Below are 19,111 nucleotides of genomic sequence, written 5' to 3'. Positions count from 1 at the left end.
TAAATGTGTGTGGGAACGGGCCTGTAGGGGAGATTCAGAGGATGTCCTTTCATACTTCAAAGCATTACAAGACAGTGTTACCTGCAATAAAATTCATTTAACTGTGTATAAGAGGCCAGGCCTCAGAGATGCGGTTAGAGCACCTTGTGACGATACTGGCTGTCTGAACTGATGTGTTCTCCTCCGGAGAGAATAAACCTTGTTTCCTGCCTTCCAGTCTCCAGCGCCTGCCTCTTCATTGGTTAATATTTTGTGGGTTAAAGAGGCGATACCGCCGGGCAAATATTGATTGTCCATTGACCTTAGTTTTAACAATTGGCGTCCCAAGCGTGGGGCCCATCAGTGACTCGTGGATCCAGTGGGAGAGGTCCTGACGACAGAGTGAACGACTGCAACGATCGGGAGAGCTCTTGCCCAATAGACCCTCGTCTGGCAGCCGATCATCCGAACTTCACTGGCTCCGAACAGACCTCTCTCGAGTGATCTACGGTCCTGACTGGGAACCATCAGGAGTGCCACGAGGAATACGAGGAAAGGAGGACGATCGGGCGCTGGATTCGGAAGATAAGAAACTGTCCATACGGTCCGGGTAAGGTCGTGTAGACACGACGAACTGCGAAATAGTTGTTTAATTGTTCAGAAAATTCTAGTATTACTCTTTGTTGACCTATTTGGAGTTTCACTGTCTGCAAACGGAGAAACAGTAGGCTCCTTCTCTTTGCAAACAGTGAAGGATAAGTAACGCAGCCAGCGTGCCTATCTTTCTCCCCCACTGATTGATTATTTATTCACGAATTGTTTTCGGGAGATTCCCTCTCCCACACTGATTAACTGTTTTTTGACCCCGAGCTACTGTTCGCGGATTGTTTTCTGGAGATTCTCTGTCTACAAACAGGAAAGAACAGGTTCCCCTTTGCAGATAGTGAAAGGGTAGAGGACGCAGACCTTTGCGGATCTACTTATTCTTCCCACTGGTCGTTTATTTATTGTTTTGATATTGGTTCATGAGGTATTCACTGCCTGCAAACAACGTAGAATAGAAATATTCTGTCTAGTCTTTGCACACAGTGATAAGATAGGCAGTGCTGACTTTTTGTCCTCTTCGCGAGCCGTCATGTCTGTCTTCTCCCCACTGGTCGGTAATTGGTTCAGCCCGGACCGTTTATTAGAGGTGGATCATCTAGCTCCGCTGGAAGGCACCCCTAATAAAGACATGTTCATAAACTATGGATTAGTTACCATAGCCTATAGTAAACTGTGGCACAGGTATACCAAAGAAAATCAAGAGAAACAGTGGCCACTGATAGGATCCTTCGATCTTGATAAAATAGAAACGTTAGAAATAGCCCTTCGTAATAATAAGACAACGCCTATTATGCTCGACAGTCTCGGTATGTGGCGCAAAGAAGCAATGCAACGAAAGAAAAGAGACGAGGACAGAGTAGGTAAAGGAATATATCGACAGGACAACCCCAGGACACAACGACCCGAAAGTAATCCCCCGACACTGCGCACAGGGTGACCAGACTTAGGGCAAAACCAATGTGCTTTTTGTAAATATGCCGGGCACTGGAAAGCCCAATGTCCGACTCTACTGAACGAGAGTAGGAGCAGAGGGCCGACAGGAATAACAGGCCGGCAGAAAGGGAAAAGGCGCGAGACAAAGATGAATCAGACCGACATGGACAGGCCAGATAGAACCACCACGTTCGACTATGCCCGATGGCACAGATTTCGCCAGGCCGATTTCAGCGACATGTTCGAGTCCTCATAGATCAAACAACGCTAAGACGGGAAACCCAGTCTAGCTCTAAATTAACCACGACAAACCCCGAATAAAGCAAAAAGAATAATGTACACACGTGATCAAGCATTCTTACGTTTAGCCGAGTAGGGAAAAGTTTAGGGTATTTCGAGGTAAGGGTTACACGAGTATCCTCCGCCGAGAGGACTAGGGATATTGCCAATATTTGAAAACCTCCTACCTCCTTTTCCGCATCCTTATAGGCATATAACTAAAAGCTGCCCCATTGCTCCCCAATTGACACCAACGGTTTGTCTCAGCCTGGAAACGTACTTGCTAAAGTGACTCGAAAAAAAAAAAACCTCTGTGAACATTAGCCCGACTAGGTTAGTTCATGACCAGTTGCCAAAGGCGTAAGTGCGTACAATCAAAGCCACCAGAAAAAGGCAGCCAACGAATAAAAAGACAAGAAACAGGTAAAAAGAACTCAGAACAATAAGTGTGCGCAGCATACAGAAAAAGATAATTATGGCCAATAACTGTTTTATGTTTGTCTTGGGTCTTTGTATATAATACTTGTACTGTCTCCCCGTCTGAGTTTGTGTGTACGTGATGCATGAATCTACGTCATCCCTCTGCCTGTGATTCCGTGTTACTTAACTTCTGTTAACAAAAGCTTTAGCATGAAACAACCTGGAAAGAAAGGAATGGGAAAACGAAATCAGTAGGCCACTGATGAACATGAACTTTTATTTAACATAACGAGCAAGAAACAATAACAATACGTAATAATAACACCTATTAATGCCCTAACAACAGGAAACGTTAGAAACAAGAACGGTAAACTGTAGAAAATGAAAGTCAGCAGAACATCAGCCCCCCCCACTCTGGAAACTTCCAAGGTGGGGCAAGGTTGCGGCTACGCCCAGCCGGCAGCAACCCATATAAGGCGGGTCCTGCTGCCAACAGTCGGCCAGGAAATCGTAACATAGGGTGGAGCCGGAGGAGAGACAGGGGCCAGCGGGACCCAGCCAGGGGATCGCCTTGACCACACTGGAGAGTTGTAGGGGGGGGGATGTCTATGTCCTCGACCTCTCTCTCTCTCTCTCCCAGTCCGGCCGCGGTGGCACGTGAGAGTTGCAGATAGTCCCGCCACATGCTCTCCCGGTCCGGCCACCAATGGCCGGGGACTGGGGCCAACTGGATCCGGCTGCAGCCGATGAGCCAAGGAACCCGTTCATGGGGCCAGAGCAAGGGGCGTCCGGCCGACATCCGCCGGAAGCCCGGCCCAGAGACGGACGGGACACTTCTTTCTTTTCTCCTCCGTAATGGCAGCAGCAACACACCAGGCGCCACTTCTTTCTTGAATAATGGCTGCGACAACTCTGGAGGCGTGGGGGGGATGTCTTGTACATACCTCCGACCCCCCTCGTCCTCATCGCCACCGGCCATCACAAATACCTCTGCAGAAATGTGTCCAGGTTGGGCTGGGAGGGAGAGGCGACACGGACGAGCCTCTCCCACCTCCACGGGTAGGAGGCTTCCCAGCCCCCGGCCCGGCACCGAAATCCTCCAGCCGGGCGGCGCCGATACTTGCGCAGCACCGAACATGCAACGGTGCCAATACTTGCGCAGCACCGAACATGCAACGGCTGCGCCAATACTTGCACAGCACCGAACATGCACCGCAGGTGGCCATACTTCCGCAGCACTGGACATGGGACTTGAGGAACACGGGATGTGGAGTGGCCATCATGCATGCCCATGAAAGGGAGCAGCGTGGGGTACACCGGGAGAGGGAGACGGCGCGAACGAGTCTCCCTCGCCCCCCCCCAGGTGGGGGCGCCAAAGCTGCACCCTAGCCGAATGTCCTGCTCCTACGACACAGAGTTCCTTTTCTTTCACTCCAAAAGGTCTCCTCCACTCTTGCAGACTCGACGAAGGGCGGCTGCTGCAGGGCCTCAAAATGGCGTCTGGGCCCCTGGATGGCGGGTCTAGGCCGCTAGAGTAACTTTGACCAGCAATGTAACTCGGACGCTTGTCCACCGGGGCACGAGCCCCCACCTCCGACAGCATCCCCACAGCCTTGAAGATTCTACAAAAGTCCCAGGAGCCCTCGGCCCCTGCCGGCTCCCGGTGAGGAACGACTGCCTTGGTCGCTAACGAAAATAACCACGACATAGCCACCCCTTCTGTTAGCACGAGTTTTTGAACTGCCGAAAAGGACTCTGGTCCAACCGCCGGTTATGGGAAACATTTTGTCTCTGATGCTACTTCCGGACTAACCCGGCCCCGCCCAAAATGGCGCCGGAATCAATAAGAACTTGCGAACGCCTCGTGGTGTTTTTAGCTAAAAAGACTCGATGTTCTGAAATATGTATATGATCCTTTGTACACTTGACGAAAAAGAGGGAGGGTTCACTCGACGAACATGTAAAAGGGTCCCGTGAAAAATGTTTTTTCAAATGTACAATTTATTATGATGTTTACTGTAGCCGATACATAACCTCGCTTACGACACACACCCACGGTATACATATAGGAAATTTGATTGCAACTAGTCCAACTGTACTGCCAACTATGAAATGAATGCCCCTTGATCCCTCAACTATCAATAGACATTTTAGTCCCCTGCAAATGAATGAATAAGCCTTTTTAATATTTTTAATATTCCCAATACTGCAAAATAACCCCCCTACTGTACGCACTTTAGCCATTGCCGTGCCCGGCCAAATACGATTGCACTGTCATATCTACATGCTGAACGATTGTGCAAATAAAGGTTTTCCGAACTATGAAACGGGTATTGCATGCTTTTTTTTTAAAAATGTGGGGTCAGCGGGTGAGTTTTTTGTGCACCCTGCTTTGTTCTCTTTTTAAGGTTATTAGAAGATGGTTGCTCAGCTCCAGAGGGAGGATCGAATCTAAGACACGATACTCCGCCTCCAGGTATGCGACTGGCTCTGGAACTAACGCATGGAGAAGGACCTCGACTTCTGAGGATGGGTAACGTGAAGTGTTGTAAATAATAGAACGTTATGAAGGTACGACACTCAAAGGTACTAGGGAACAGAGTTGGCCGAAGAGCTGGTATGCCTTAGACCATCACAGCATTGGAAAAGATTTAAGGGCCCCGATAGCTAGATACATCTACCAACTAGATACCCCACACTAAGAGCCCCTGATTTTTAACGTTTCCCTACACGCGACCTATAAGGACACACTGCCCCTTTTTCCCCCCCTGGCTTCAGAAACCAAGACCCCAGGGATTCTATCCCGAGGAGACAAGACGAGTATGAGGTAAGTAAAGAACTTTCGTGCCCATGCATTTGAAATGCGCGAATGTTGTCCCCCTCCCTTCCCCTCTTTTCCTCCCCCTACAGGTTACACTGGAGATCACGACCGAGGTATGGTGAAGATCTGAAGCCCCACCATGTCTGATACACGAAGCGGACTAACGTTGCCAGATGGCACCTAAGCACACCCACAAACTGCTCTTGTAACGAAAGAGCTAATAAGTTGTATAATATGATAAAACACGGTCACCCCTAATCCGTGCTGTGCGAATGGACACGTGTCACGTATGTCTGAAACTATGAGAACATGTTTTTGTGCGACTGAGGTGCTGACTTGACTGGTCGGCGGACCAAGAGAGCGAGAAGTGCGATACAATGGTGTCTTTTACTCAATGCATGCCCCCTCTACCCTGCCTAATGCTCAGCCGTCCCAAACTGCATGTTTTCGAAATTCTAACACGGACCCGTAATGTCTTATGTTGTGTAGTGCGCTGAATAGCCTATCTTAATACACGGCCACTCCCCATGTCGCACGTGTACTATTTAGCCTATTGTTGCACGTCTCTCTCTCTCTCTCTTTCTCTCTCTCTCTCTCTCTCTCTCTCTCCCTCCCCTCCACACTCTCACTCTTCCGAACGACTAGCACCAAAATTGGCAAACCGCCACCCCTAGTGCACCCCCCAATTGGCTCCAAATACCGCAAGTATTTGCACAAATTTGTCTTAAATATAATCACCCTGATGCCGTGTCACTACCTCTCCTTTCTGCTAAATATTGATGAAACCTAGAATTGGCCAAACGGGAAAGGACAGGTAAGACGACTAAGGTTCCCTAATCTGGCCCGTAATAAGGGAACTACACGTCAGTGGCTTCTATAAAAAAATTGCCTCAGGATAATGCGACCTTCCCCATCCCGAATTGTCGCAATCCCCGAACAGTAAAAAGTGATCGAAACATCCCCGTCTTCCCAGAACCCCCTCAGTTTTGTATCAGCTGCCCCGGACGAGAGTTTTAAAAATGTCCCTCACCCCCTGTTGTAGGAAACAAGTCGACTTACAACTAACACGGGCCAGCCGTTGTTCCTAGAAATGATCTGTTGGTGAGCAAGTTATGGAGTTTTAGAATTCGAGAAATGTCACTGAACGCTTACCAACTGAACTGTGGCCTTCTGCTAAATAACGCCCTTATGACACAAAGCAAGATGATAGTCCCTAACCTCAGTTTTCTATGTCCCTAGTTGTTTCCATAAGACCCCGTTTTTTTTTTAATAAAGTAATAAGGTTGTAAGAGGCTATGTAGGAACTAGACTGATGTTTGCGAAGTTAAAGATTAGGCCGAAATGAAGAAATCGTTGCAATTAACCCTGTTGAAAGTAAAATGTTTAGCTGAAAGGTAGGATGCATTTATAGGATGGAAAATTGTTTAGCCTATGTTCGTCCCTCAGAAAGATACCCATCAGACCATGGTGATAGCACGTTGCACTTTTTTCGAAAAATATAAAGCCCTGGAGAACGGTATAGCTTTGTAAGGTTCGTACTAGGAAGGTGGGTCTCAGTCAGAAGAACTGACGTAACTGTAATACACAAAATGCGATGAATAGGTACCAGATTTCGTACCACGACAATGAATGTAACGCCAACAAGCACCAAAGAAATAGTTACGAAGGAAAGTTATAGGAAATCCAACAAGCCCGTCATCAATTATTTATATGATGGTTGTGAACCCCAATGTAACGGATGTTTCTTATTTGCTTGGAGCTGGGAGAGAAATAGACTTATGTGATTACCTTCCCCTGCCAATTCTCTAAAGACTGTCTTTTCAAACTCATTTAAGGGTACCGCTGTCGGAGGAAAGAGAGACCGGATGTGGGAGCACGTGGCCTGACTACAGATCGTGGAACATCTGCGACATTGGCCAAGGCGAGACCGCGACAGAAAGGAGTTGCAGGACGAGGCACTGTTTCCGACGAAATGAGAGGAATGGGCTGACCTGATGCCCCTGCTCAATGTTCAACGTGTGCCGAAAAGTCCCTGCTCTCTGAATTCGGTCATGAGCCCGCCTACCTGAAATTTTCCGCCCCCCCTGGTCTGTTCCCGATTTGGCCCTGCTCCATCCCCCCTTTTTCTCCGACCTACCCTATGGACTACTTACACACACTCTTCTTCCACCTGAACTTTTTGACAATCGACTCCAAAGGACACAGGGCGAAAAGGACCTTCTTGACCAGGAAAGCGAGGAAAAGATCATGCCCTGCAACGCGGAGCTCAGAAGAGAGCTGGACTCATCGCTCCACCGTGCCGACAGAAGACGACAAAGAATGCTGAGAACTCACTAATAACGGTCCATGACAATAGGACCTCCCCTTCGAACAATGGCGCCTCTGATTATTGTTTTTACTACGTCTCATTTCTCTCCCAGCCACCATTGTATTGATCATGCTCCAACTAAAAATGAACAGAACTTACATATGTAATAACCTATCAGTTCACATTCCGAATGACTACAAGTATCTATGAAATGTACTCAATGATCACACTACAGAATCGTTTTGTCCGATATTGCATTACTATGACCTTTCTGCAAACGAGTTTATCGATAGACCCGCCTCCTAAGACGAAATATTTTAAATGTAATGTTTATAGCTTCTTCACCTGGGTTCCCATTTCTTTACTTATGACCGCCACAGTAGACATGGATAGGAAATAGGCCAGCAAGATGTCTTGGATATGTTAAAGGGAGGACTGTGGAAAATTAGTACGGTTTGGTAAACATTATCTGCGCCATCTTGCCCTTTTCCCCGGATGCCACACTTTTTGTCGTGTGCACCCGCCATTTTAGGTGCCTCGATCAGAACCACCCTCTGCACGCCACTGGCCCCCAGCATAGCCCTTCGCCCTCGCAAAGCCCGCACGCTGGCAAACCCCCCGCCCGCACATGCCTCGGGTCATAAACCCCTCTCCAGCGCAGCTCTGCCTCAGAACCCCATCCTGTTCCCAACGCGACACCTCCCCTCATTCCTTTCATGGTCCCAGGCCCTTTGATACAAACCCCCTTTCCTGTGTGCCCTTTTGTCTTCCTCTTTCCCAGGCCGACACCTAGCTCTGCCGATACTGTTTATTGCCCCTCCCCGTACAGTAGAAAGCTTCCCTCATCAAAGGACCCCCGAGTTGATCAAAGCCCCCACCCTATGAGATCCGATCAAACCCCCACATTCCGTGAATCGGCGGAATGTCCAGCTGCGCGATAATCATCACCTGTTGTGACTGGGGTGGGGACTTCAACTGTAAATGTGTGTGGGAACGGGCCTGTAGGGGAGATTCAGAGGATGTCCTTTCATACTTCAAAGCATTACAAGACTGTGTTACCTGCAATAAAATTCATTTAACTGTGTATAAGAGGCCAGGCCTCAGAGATGCGGTTAGAGCACCTCGTGACGATACTGGCTGTCTGAACTGATGTGTTCTCCTCCGGAGAGAATAAACCTTGTTTCCTGCCTTCCAGTCTCCAGCGCCTGCCTCTTCATTGGTTAATATTTTGTGGGTTAAAGAGGCGATACCGCCGGGCAAATATTGATTGTCCATTGACCTTAGTTTTAACAGTTCCTGATGCGTGGGGTGTGCAGGCTCGAGTCTGGTATGTGGGCACTCGTGTGATTGAATGCTGCAAAATTATGTATGCGGCGTGTATGTGTCTAGTGTGGAAGTGCCACTTCTAGACATGGCTGTGCATGCGCTGTAAAGGTGCTGGCGTGTGATTGGCTGGAGCTGGCTGGGGTGCCAGGCTCCATGAGTCATGATGGGTCTGCCCGGTGGTGAGTGTTGAGATTAGCATGTGTGATATGAGGGAGTGGTGCACCTGGGTCCTGAATAGGGCTGGGCTTTCCCTACACAATGCTGGCTCCGCCCCCTGTGGTGTGTCTAACGACCCTAGCCCTGCCAGTGAATAGAGTGAGGGGCTGAGCACATCAGGAGTGCTCCGAAACCAGCTGCGCCTGGTTTTTCCCCCACCCTGCACCTGTAGACAAAGGAATTCAATGTATAAAAAGGGGCTGTGTCTCCTTACAAAGGGTTCTTGTTCCCAACTCGAATCTGCCAGGGGCGTGCTGCTGCTGGGGCCCAGGGGAAGGCTTGCCTCCCTGGGCCCTGCCAGCCACTGGACTGCTGATGTCCACCTCCTGAAGGACTTTGTTGCTTTCTGTGTGCCCTAGCCCTGGAGAGCGCTTTATTTTGCACTAGCGCTTGGGATTGCTTTTCTTTTGCCCTCCTGGTCTGCCTAGCGCTTGGGAGCGCTAACTTCATCTCTAGCGCCTAAGAACGCTTGATTTTCCTCAAACGAGCGCTGGGAGTGCTTTATTGGTAAAGGCCGGTGCCCACCCGGCATTGTCCACATCCAAGGGTGCCCACCCCTCGCTTTGACCGGTGAATTTACCCGAGGTTGTCCCCTCCGCCGCCGGCCCGCAGCAGGAAGTCAGGCAGGCCGGGGGCGGGACAAGCGGACAACCGGAAGATAAGGCGGGAGCCTACCCCGTTCTGGGACGTGAGGGCGGAAAGAGCAGGGCTGCCGGCGGGTGCGGGGCTCCCGTGAGGAGGGGAGAGCCCCGCACCAAGGAGAGAGCCCCGCCTGGCGGAGCCCCGCAGAGAAGAGTTGACTCCGCGAGGAGACGCTGCCTCCCCAAGTACCGGTGAGTGCGGGCGTGCCCCGGATCGCTCCTCTGCTGGGGGCAGTGGCTGCCTAGATCTTGGAGAGCCCTGAGGGGCTCAAGAGCATTCCCCATCTTGGTGACGGTGAGTCCCCCGAGAGGGACCCCCAACGAGAGGAGGCAGTCTTGTGGTGCGCAGAGCGGCCCCGGTTGGCAGCGGGCCGCTCCCATGTTAAAGGGGCCATTGTGCAGAGGCCCACGAGGGCCCCGGGGACCTATTTTGGTTTAAAGTCCACGAGGGACTCCAGTACAGAGGGCACCTCGTCTAGAGCCCACTAGAGGCTCAAAGCGGCCCTCATCGTTTCCGGATCCCCCCCGAGAGGTATCCCACCCCCACGCAGGCACAGGGGAGGTTCAAGCGGCCCCAGCTGGCAGAGGGCCGTTCCCCCCCCCACCCGGAGGACTCCTTCCTGCAGAGCCCGGAGAGGCTCTGGGGTATCACTTTGGTTTAGAGCCCCGAGAGGCTCGAGCCGCACCTTTGTTCTTTAGAGCCCCAGAGAGGCTCAAGGGGGCATTTTTGTTTTACGAGCCCTGAGAGGCTATGGAGTGCCGCAGTGTTTGTTCAGAGCCCACAGGGCTCTTGGGGCCATTTGTTGATTTTGAGTCGCCAGAGGGGGGACTCCAACGTCAGGGGGACATTCTATTTGTTTAGGGCCATGAGGCTCCAGCATTGGCCCCATTGTCTCCACAGCTGCCCAGCACTTAGTGGGCAGCTGCTACGTTTAGGCCCCTGACTTTGGGACACAGGGCGTCCTAGCCCCGACAAGGCCAGTTGGCCTAGGGACAGTCACAGGTGGTGACTTATGTGAGTTTATGCGCAATTGTTCTTTCCTGCACCTCTGAATGTGTTTTGATGCCTCATGTGCCTTGTTCTTACACCTCTGAATGTGTTGTTTATGCATCATGTGTTCTCCTGTGCTGCACCTCTGAATGTGTTTTGATGCATCATGTGCATGTTCTTACACCTCTGAATGTGTTGTTTATGCATCATGTTTTCCCCTGTGCTGCACCTCTGAATGTGTTTTGATGCATCATGTGCCTTGTTCTTACACCGCTGAATGCATGTTTATGCATCGTGTGTTTTGTTCCCAGGCCTATACCCCTAAATGTATGGTGATATTAAGTTGGTTGTTTTCTCCTAGTACAGGTGTTCCCTGTGAGGTCCTGGTTCCCTGCGTAATATTCTCTTAAGGTGGTTAGGGTTGCGTAGGTGGTACTTACCTGGTACCAGTAGGTACTGGTTGTGTGCTAAAGTGATTATTATTCTATGATCTACAACGTGCTATTTCTAACAGTATTTCTAGTTCTAAAACTGCTGATTCCTGACAGTGGTCCATGTGGCCCTGTCTTGTACATATCCCCTGTAAATTCTGCCCGTGCCTGTTGGCACATTGTAAAGTGTGTGTTTTTATCTAATGTGTTTTGGTGTAATACAAAGGCTATTTTTATACATAACCTTGTGCGGAGTTTCCTTTGTGGTGGGCCTTCGGTGTTGTTGCTGATGGTGCGTTCGCAAATACTTAACTCACGTTGCCTCCGAGTTTAGCCTTACTGCTCGTGCTATGTTACCAAGGGGGTGAGCAGGGGTTATCTTGGCGTGTAACTCCCTTGAACATGGAAACGGATAGGTATATTGTGCAGGAAGTGGTGAATGAACTCTAGATAGAGGAGTAGAAATAATGTGTGAGAATGAGCGAAAGAAGGGTAGAGCAGGCCACATACACATACAGAGGTAGGACCTGTGTATGCAGAAGACACTCTCAGAAGAGGAGGGGAGCCTGCGTTTGAGGGACAGAAACATTAAAAAGGCACAGGATAGAAACTGTGCTTGAAGACCGGAAGTTAACCACATAAAATAGGTGGGAAGAGTGCGTGAGAGAGTGAGAGAGAGGGTTTAGAGAGAGAGATAGAGGCATGACTGGAAAGGGTACCCAGGGTGTTGGGAGGGAGAGTCAAGAGGTGGACCAGTGCACAGCGTTAGATGGTACAGGAAGGTAGCATGTGGGAGCAGGCAGTATAGAGAGGAGATGGAGTGTGAGGGAGGGACGACAGGGGGCAGTGGGATTTAGAGGTGAGAGGGGGTAGTTGCAGTGTGAGGGATAGATGAGAGTGGCAGTGGGTGGGTAGGAGAGAGTTGACAGGGTTGGTACAAGTGCAAGGGAGAGAAGTGTTAGATGAGAATTGTTTGTTGTGCAATTGTGCGCCGTGGAATTGTGTGGTGTACTGTGAAGTGGTGTAGTAAAAGTATGTTATATACTGTGCTGTGGAATTATGTGGATAGTAATCAAATGGTATTAAGTATACTGGAATTATTTAGAGTGTGAATGTGTGTTATGGAGATAATTATGTGGTATGACATTGTGTCTTGTGGAGTGATATATTGTGGAGTTGATTTATGTGGTGTGCTGTTAAATGTTGTGGCATGATGTGAAATATGTGGTGTGTATTGCAGGTATGTGGTATTTTGTGGAATTCTGTTCTGTATTTGAAATATGTGGTTTGGTGTAGAAATGTGTGGAGTTGAATTGTGTGGCGTGTGGAAGACCTATGCAAGCGTCATATTACAAGAACCGACCAGCTGGGCGGAAGACCATGAATTAATACCTTTCACGCAAACTGGCTTTCAAACGGGCTGCCACATTGAGGACAATCTGGTTTGCTTAGCCCATATGATCGAGGTTACACTTGCAACAAAAGGAAAATTGCTGTTCCTGGGATTTATCGATTTCCAAGGGGCATTTGACAACGTTGCCCGTCCCAAGCTCTGGGAGAAATTGCTCAAATATGGCATTCCGACGACTCTATTGAACACCCTCATCACCCTGTACTCTGATACTTGGGTCAAAATAAAAGTCTCTGCTGGCTGGTCTAAAACCAATAAAATCATGACCAACAAAGGCCTAAAACAGGGATGTATTTTTGCCCCTTAACTTTTTAATTTATACCTTGCATATTTACCGGAGTGGCTGGCCCGCTCTTATGTTTTCCCACCAAGAATTGCATCTGGTAAAATACAGTCAATGCAATACACAGATGATACAATCCTCCTTGATCAAACACAGATGGGCCTTCAACAACTTTTTGATTCCTTGGCAACATACTGTGAAACTAATGCACTGAAGATTAACATCTCTAAAACCAAGGTGATGATAGTCTCGAGAAGCCGAGCGAGACAGTGCCACTGGTACATCGCTGGGAAATCTATAGAGGTAGTCACCACTTATAAATATCTTGGAGTTTGAATAGACAATAGAGGGAGCTCGGGTCCGCAAATTGCGGCAATGCAAAGTGTGGCCCGCAGCCTGGAGGGGGCTTTCCCATGAACCAAGAAAGCTCTCCATTCTCCTGACTTCACCCCGTTAATTAGAGTGATAGATGCCAAATTACTATCCACAATAGCGTTTGGCGCCACTACTTTTAAAGATAAAATGTTCACTTGGCAGGACAGAATGCAATCATCCTGCTTCCGTAGAGTGTTTAACCTACCCAACTTGACTTCCCATGCCGAAATCTGCTTGGAATTGCGCTTGCTCTCCCAACATTGGATCATGAAAGCAAGATTCATTGCCTACTGTGCAGAAACCAAACTAGCCCACGCCGCCACACTAAAGAGTTGCATCTGGAGACTTTTAAAGAACCCCAGCACTTCCCAGAATACATTTTTAACATTCTGCTTGGACGCATTAGAAGCCCACGATCTATGGGCGAGTTCGCTACCGATAGGGGTTGCCACCAAAGCCCTGACCAAACAAGCAAAAATACTATCAGTGGAACACGATGCACTATCCGTGAAAAAGCTATCACATGGCAGCTGGGCATCAAAACTCTATGATCCAATAACCCTACCACACTACCTGTCATCCTCCATAAAGCCATCAGTGAAACATCAGTTAATGAGACTATGATTTGGGCTAATCCCGCTGGTGGCGTTAAATTATGGATGGAGGTACAAGGCAGATATGTCCTCTCAGTGCCGCTTTTGCAACAATGGGGAAGAAAATTTAACACACATTTTGTGCATCTGTAGAACTTTACTCTTCCTTCACACTTATTGGTTGCGCCCCATCTGGAGAATTCTTAATGTGCGGACATGCCAAGAAGCCTTAGAGGAGTGTATGAAGGGGGACTCAGCACAAATGGCAACCCGTTTCGTAACATTTATGACCAAGATTAATTCAATTCTACCGGCAGATAACACCCATGAACCTTTGCTGTGTCAGATATGAATTTTTGTTCCTCTTTCTTTTAAATTGAGAGCAGAACATGTTTTTTATGTTCTTTTTCGTATGAATTGCAATGATTTTAACTAATTGTACAAATAAATATATCTATCTATCTGTGTGGTGTTGTACTGTGTGGTGTTAAGCAGAATTATGCTTATTGGAATTCTGGGTCATGGTGTGGTTATGGATGCATTATGCATACAATCGGGCATCAAAGGATTTAATTAACCAACCATTTGACACCTCGTGGAACATCATTTAAATTATAAGGACACATCAACATCCTGTCAACGTTCTACAAAAATTAACCATCCCGAAGAAGTTATCTTAAAAATATTACATGTGCGCGCACACACACACACACACACATACGCACACACCCACACTTTAAACACTTGAGCCAAGCAATGCACAACTGTTCACCAAAGCAGTACCATATAAAAGGTAATCTTATTCTGCAAATGCATAAACTCACGTGGTGCTCTACACTGGATCAAGCTGGGCACTTTCAGTATAATTCATGAAAGTCTTGCTACCCACTGTCCACTAGAAGATATCAATACCAGTTACAAAACGCAACCAACCCTAATCTCAACAGCCCACTGTAACTTCAGTCAAAGAGAATGCCAGAAACAAAAAGATTACGCCCCCCCACTGCACAAATGTGCACTCAAACGTAGAACTTGGTACTTGATGAAAGAGAATGATGCCTACAGAGAAGCCTTATCTAAAGAGTACTGAGAAACAATGCAACCACGAGTAGACTACACAATCACAGAGTTATGCAGGGGCAATTTAGAGAACAGTTGTCGCCAAATGAGTCTATTTCCAACCGGCTTCTGAAAGAGCCAGCTATAGGTGGACTTTATTGAGTTCATTAAAAAAAGAATTTGTGTTAAAACATCTCCGTAGATCTACATTTTTCTGCTTTTGACCTCAGACACCCGGTCATTTCAGATTTTGCTACAACCGCAATTGAGCATACCGGAGCTGAACATTAGCCTCTCTGTCATCAGTACCTGAAACACTACTGTCAGCCTCTGTAATATTGACACGATACACCAAAGTAAATGTGCTAGAATCACTATACAACATAACCAACAACAGCAGTCGACACCCTGAGCAATCATGAAACCACTTCAGCAGGGAGCATGTGAGTTACTTATGTGTGTAGGGCCGGGGGCAAGCCATTCTCTTTTAACAGCGGAAGGTCAAATCAAATCACATCAAATCAAAAAAAGACTTTATTCGGTTATTCAATTTGTAAGAACACCATAAAAGTTCATGTCATACATTTTATACATTTTTCACCAATTTAAAAATTAGGTTAAAAGTTTTAAAATACAGTTATTATTGTACAATAAAAAAGGCAACTTAAGTACAAAAGTCTCTCTTTATAGATTTTGAAATATATCGTGCAGTTTTTACAATGTCTTCTTCAATCCTGATTTCAAAGATTTAAGCGATGACGGGTACAAAATTTAAGAAATCGCACCGTCGCTTTTGCTATTTTTTCATCTTCGAGATATTGAAGCGCCAGATATGCTGGACGACATTGGCGCAGTCCCCAGGTTTTCAGTATGGGCAATAACCAGCGCTTTCGTGGTTCTGTATAAAATGTACAGAATAAAATTGTATGTATGGTCGTTTGTAGTGAGACAGAATCGCAAGGACATGGGGTTAAATTTGATGACCAGTCATTTTGAGTGGGAAAGGAGACCATTAAATGGAACTTATTAAATCTAAAACGGGTCAGCAACATTTTTTCAAATTGGGATAATCTGTACATCAGGTATGGTTCAATGGAGAACACAGTCTGAACCAGTAGACTCTGTTGGACAGATGGTTTCTGTACCTCTTTTAGTAGGGGTATCTGTTGCAAGTGCGCTAAATATGCTTTTTTCAACTCCGCCTTAGAGATCTCAGTTAATGTTAACGGCTGATGGAAAAACTTTTCATGTCCTAGGTCCTTTAATAGAACTTTAATATATGTTAACTATTTAATCTTTCCACAGTGATCAAGTGTCAAAATATCTTGTATAATTGATCTTGTTAAATGGCATTGTTCAGTTACCCAAATTCGACGCCACAACATTATAGGTTGGGTTTTTATGATGTCAGATATGTAGTCTATGCCTAGCTCAGAATGGCAGGCGTATGTGGAGCAACTATTTGGGACACCAAGTAAATAGCGTAGAAATGAATTTTCTACTATTTGTAATTCGTCCACATTCACAAAACCCCATATACCCGCCCCATACGTGGCGGTGCTGACGCATTTGGCGTTATATATTTTCAGAAGTTCCAGTGATGGTTTCTGGCCTAGTTTTTGTGCAAACGATTTTAGCGCTGTGGTCGCTCTCAGAAAGGCCAATTTCCTGGCATTAATCGCTGCCTTCCACTTAAATTTCTCATCTATCACAATTCCCAAATATGGATATGTTGCAGTTCTGTCCAATACCTCTCCTTTTACAAACAATCTTCTGGTTTTTGGAGTATTTTTCGCCGCATGCATCGTATATGTTTTTTTTACGTTCAGGGCCAGGTTTAGTTTTAGCATAAAAGCACAATATCTGTCTAATGCTTGCTGCAACTCAACAGGAGTTCTTGCTAGTATAACCGCATCATCGGCATATAACAAAGCTGGTATCTGCCGACGGCCAATTGAGGGGAGGTCTTTGCTACCTTCCAGCATAGTAGCCTCTAGCCCATTTGTGTAAAGGTTGAATAAAAAGGGGGCCAGGACACACCTCTGCCTGACCCCCTTTTCCACCCTAAAACTGTCCGTAAGTTCTCCCTTGATCCCAAATCTCACTCTTCCTGTTGTTCGGGTATACAGTTCTCGGAGGAAATCTACAATTGGGGGGTCAACACCCATTTTTAGGATGATTTTCCACAGCCTCGAGTGTACTACACAATCGAACGCTGCAGACAAATCGACGTATACCATGTGCAGCATGGACCCCTTGGCCTCCACGTATTTTCCAGCGAATAAAGACAGATTTAGTGCTTGGTCCTCTGTTCCTAGCCCCTCTCAGAACCCGTATTGTATGTCCGAGATAATATTCTGGCTGGTTGCCCACTCCTGGAGTCTGTCGAGAAGAATCCGACCTGCCATCTTCCCAAGTGAGTCCAGAAGCGATATTGGTCTATAGCAAGATGGGCTATTTCGGTCTTCTTTTTTAAATATGGGGACCAGTATTGAAGTCTTCCAAGATTCTATTAAGCCCTCGTCTATAGTAGCATTTAGAACGTTAGTCAGTAGCGGGGACCAGAGATCTGCTTCATATTTAAAAATGTCCACTGGGACCCCATCTGGACCTGGGGCTTTGCCCATTTTTGAGGTTTTTAGTGCTTTTTGTACCTCACTATGTGAAAACTGCAAAAGTATCGGATAAGACACTTGTGTCAGAGAATCTATATAGTCCTTATCCTGAATGTTGCCTTTACTAAAAACTTTGGAGAAGTAACTCACCCATTCGCGTTCGCTAATCGCAACGTCGATGGATGGTTGGTCATCTCTTCCTGTTAAAAAAGGGGATCTAACTACTTGCCAAAAGGTTGAGGTGTCTTTTAGTTCTGAGCTTTTACTAAGACGCTCCCATAAATCAGTTTTTACCTCCTGTTTTCTGGTTTTCAACACTATTGCATACGCCTTTCGAAGTCTAGTAACTTCCACTCTGTCTCTTTTTTCCCTGCTTAAGGCTTCCTTTAAATTCGAATACGCTTTTGTGCATGCCAGACTAAACCAGCCTTTTTTTCCTGACTTATTTGTTTATGTGCCCTAGTAGGTTCCTTTTTTATATTGTGTGTGATGACATTACAGCTATTTAAGACTTCTTTAGGGTTTGTCCTACAGTCGAGGCAAGTTATTATGTCTGGTTGACTTTGCCTAACTATTTTTTCAGTTGCAGCTACTTTGTCGATATTTCCCCATTTTAATGTATGACCATTCAAGGATCCTAGTTTAAGCTCTTGATGATCTAGGATGTTCATAGTGGCATGTTTCTTTTGAGGTTTTGATTCGCGTAAGGCGATGGTATTTGGAAAGTGATCGCTTAATGGATTTTTAATGACCTCAAATAGTTCAATGCTTGGGCCGTGAGAGGATGAAATTAATACATAATCTATCAGGCTCTTTAACCCTCTGCCATTAAAAGTTGGCAGAAAGGCTACTGGGGAGGTCTTTAACTAATTAGCGAAGCCTAGTTTGAGTTCAATCATAATCTCATTCATTTTTTCGCCTTCATTCGAGTGTAAAAAGTGTGTTATGCTGTTACCATTGTCATCATTAATTCCACACTTGTCAGTATCGTTACTCCTACATAAATGAAGGTTAAAATCTCCACCCCACACTATTGTACATGACTTCCTGATATATTGTATTCTTAGGTCTTGAAGGGCTTGGGAAATCTCAGAGAGAAGGATGATCAGGTCACCTGAATTCAAGTTATTGTAGACGTTTACTATTGCATATACCTTATTTTTATTACTCTTTAGGATGATTAAGTGGTAATTCTCTTCCAGTTTTAGGGGAAGTATGTCTTCGCTAGGTAGAGTATTTGCAATATATGTGGCTAGACCACCACTATTTCTTCTGGATGAGGATTTTATCGCTGCAGAGAAGAAAGTCTTGTAGCCCATTATATGTATTGGGTCAATGGCCCAGGTTTCCAGGAGACAGATAATATTACTCAAGTTAACCTGGGTCTGAAAATTAGGGTTTGTCTGTTTCGAAGACAGGCTGGCAATATTACAAAAAGTAAAGTGCACTTGGAAGCTGGTCTGATTAGGGCTAAGAGGAGTTAGTATGTTTGTTGTGTTGTTTGTTGGCTCAGAATTAGGAAGGACTGGTGATGAAGTAACCAAATCAACGGTCTGATGTTGCAGGAAAACTATAGGTGTGTCTTTCCCGGAAACAGGTATAATCTTCTTTACCAGTATTTCAAGAATTGGAATTGTTGGTGAATCCCCCATTTTTTGTGAATGGGTTTCTATTCCATCAAACTGTGGGTGGAGGAGTCAATCATTAAAGTCTAGACTTGACAATGTACTAAATCTATTATAAGTTGGGATATTGTAGGAATTAGCTGGTGCTGCAGCAACTTGGCGCCATCAAATGTTTCTGTGCTCATGGTGTGGAATTGTA

General features: G+C 46.5%; 1 protein-coding gene across 2 annotated transcripts in view; it reads left to right on the top strand.

The window, feature by feature from the left end:
- Nucleotides 1-19,111, top strand: part of LOC144823936 (sperm-specific sodium:proton exchanger-like) — an 8,804,346-nt gene that overhangs the window by 4,125,947 nt on the left and 4,659,288 nt on the right. The gene's annotated exons all lie outside the window — the stretch shown is intronic.

The sequence above is a fragment of the Lissotriton helveticus genome, chromosome 3_1, assembly GCF_964261635.1.
Source record: "Lissotriton helveticus chromosome 3_1, aLisHel1.1, whole genome shotgun sequence".
Lineage (NCBI taxonomy): Eukaryota > Metazoa > Chordata > Amphibia > Caudata > Salamandridae > Lissotriton > Lissotriton helveticus.
Note: the sequence above shows the minus strand (reverse complement) of the source record. Positions and strands in the feature narration are given on the sequence as shown.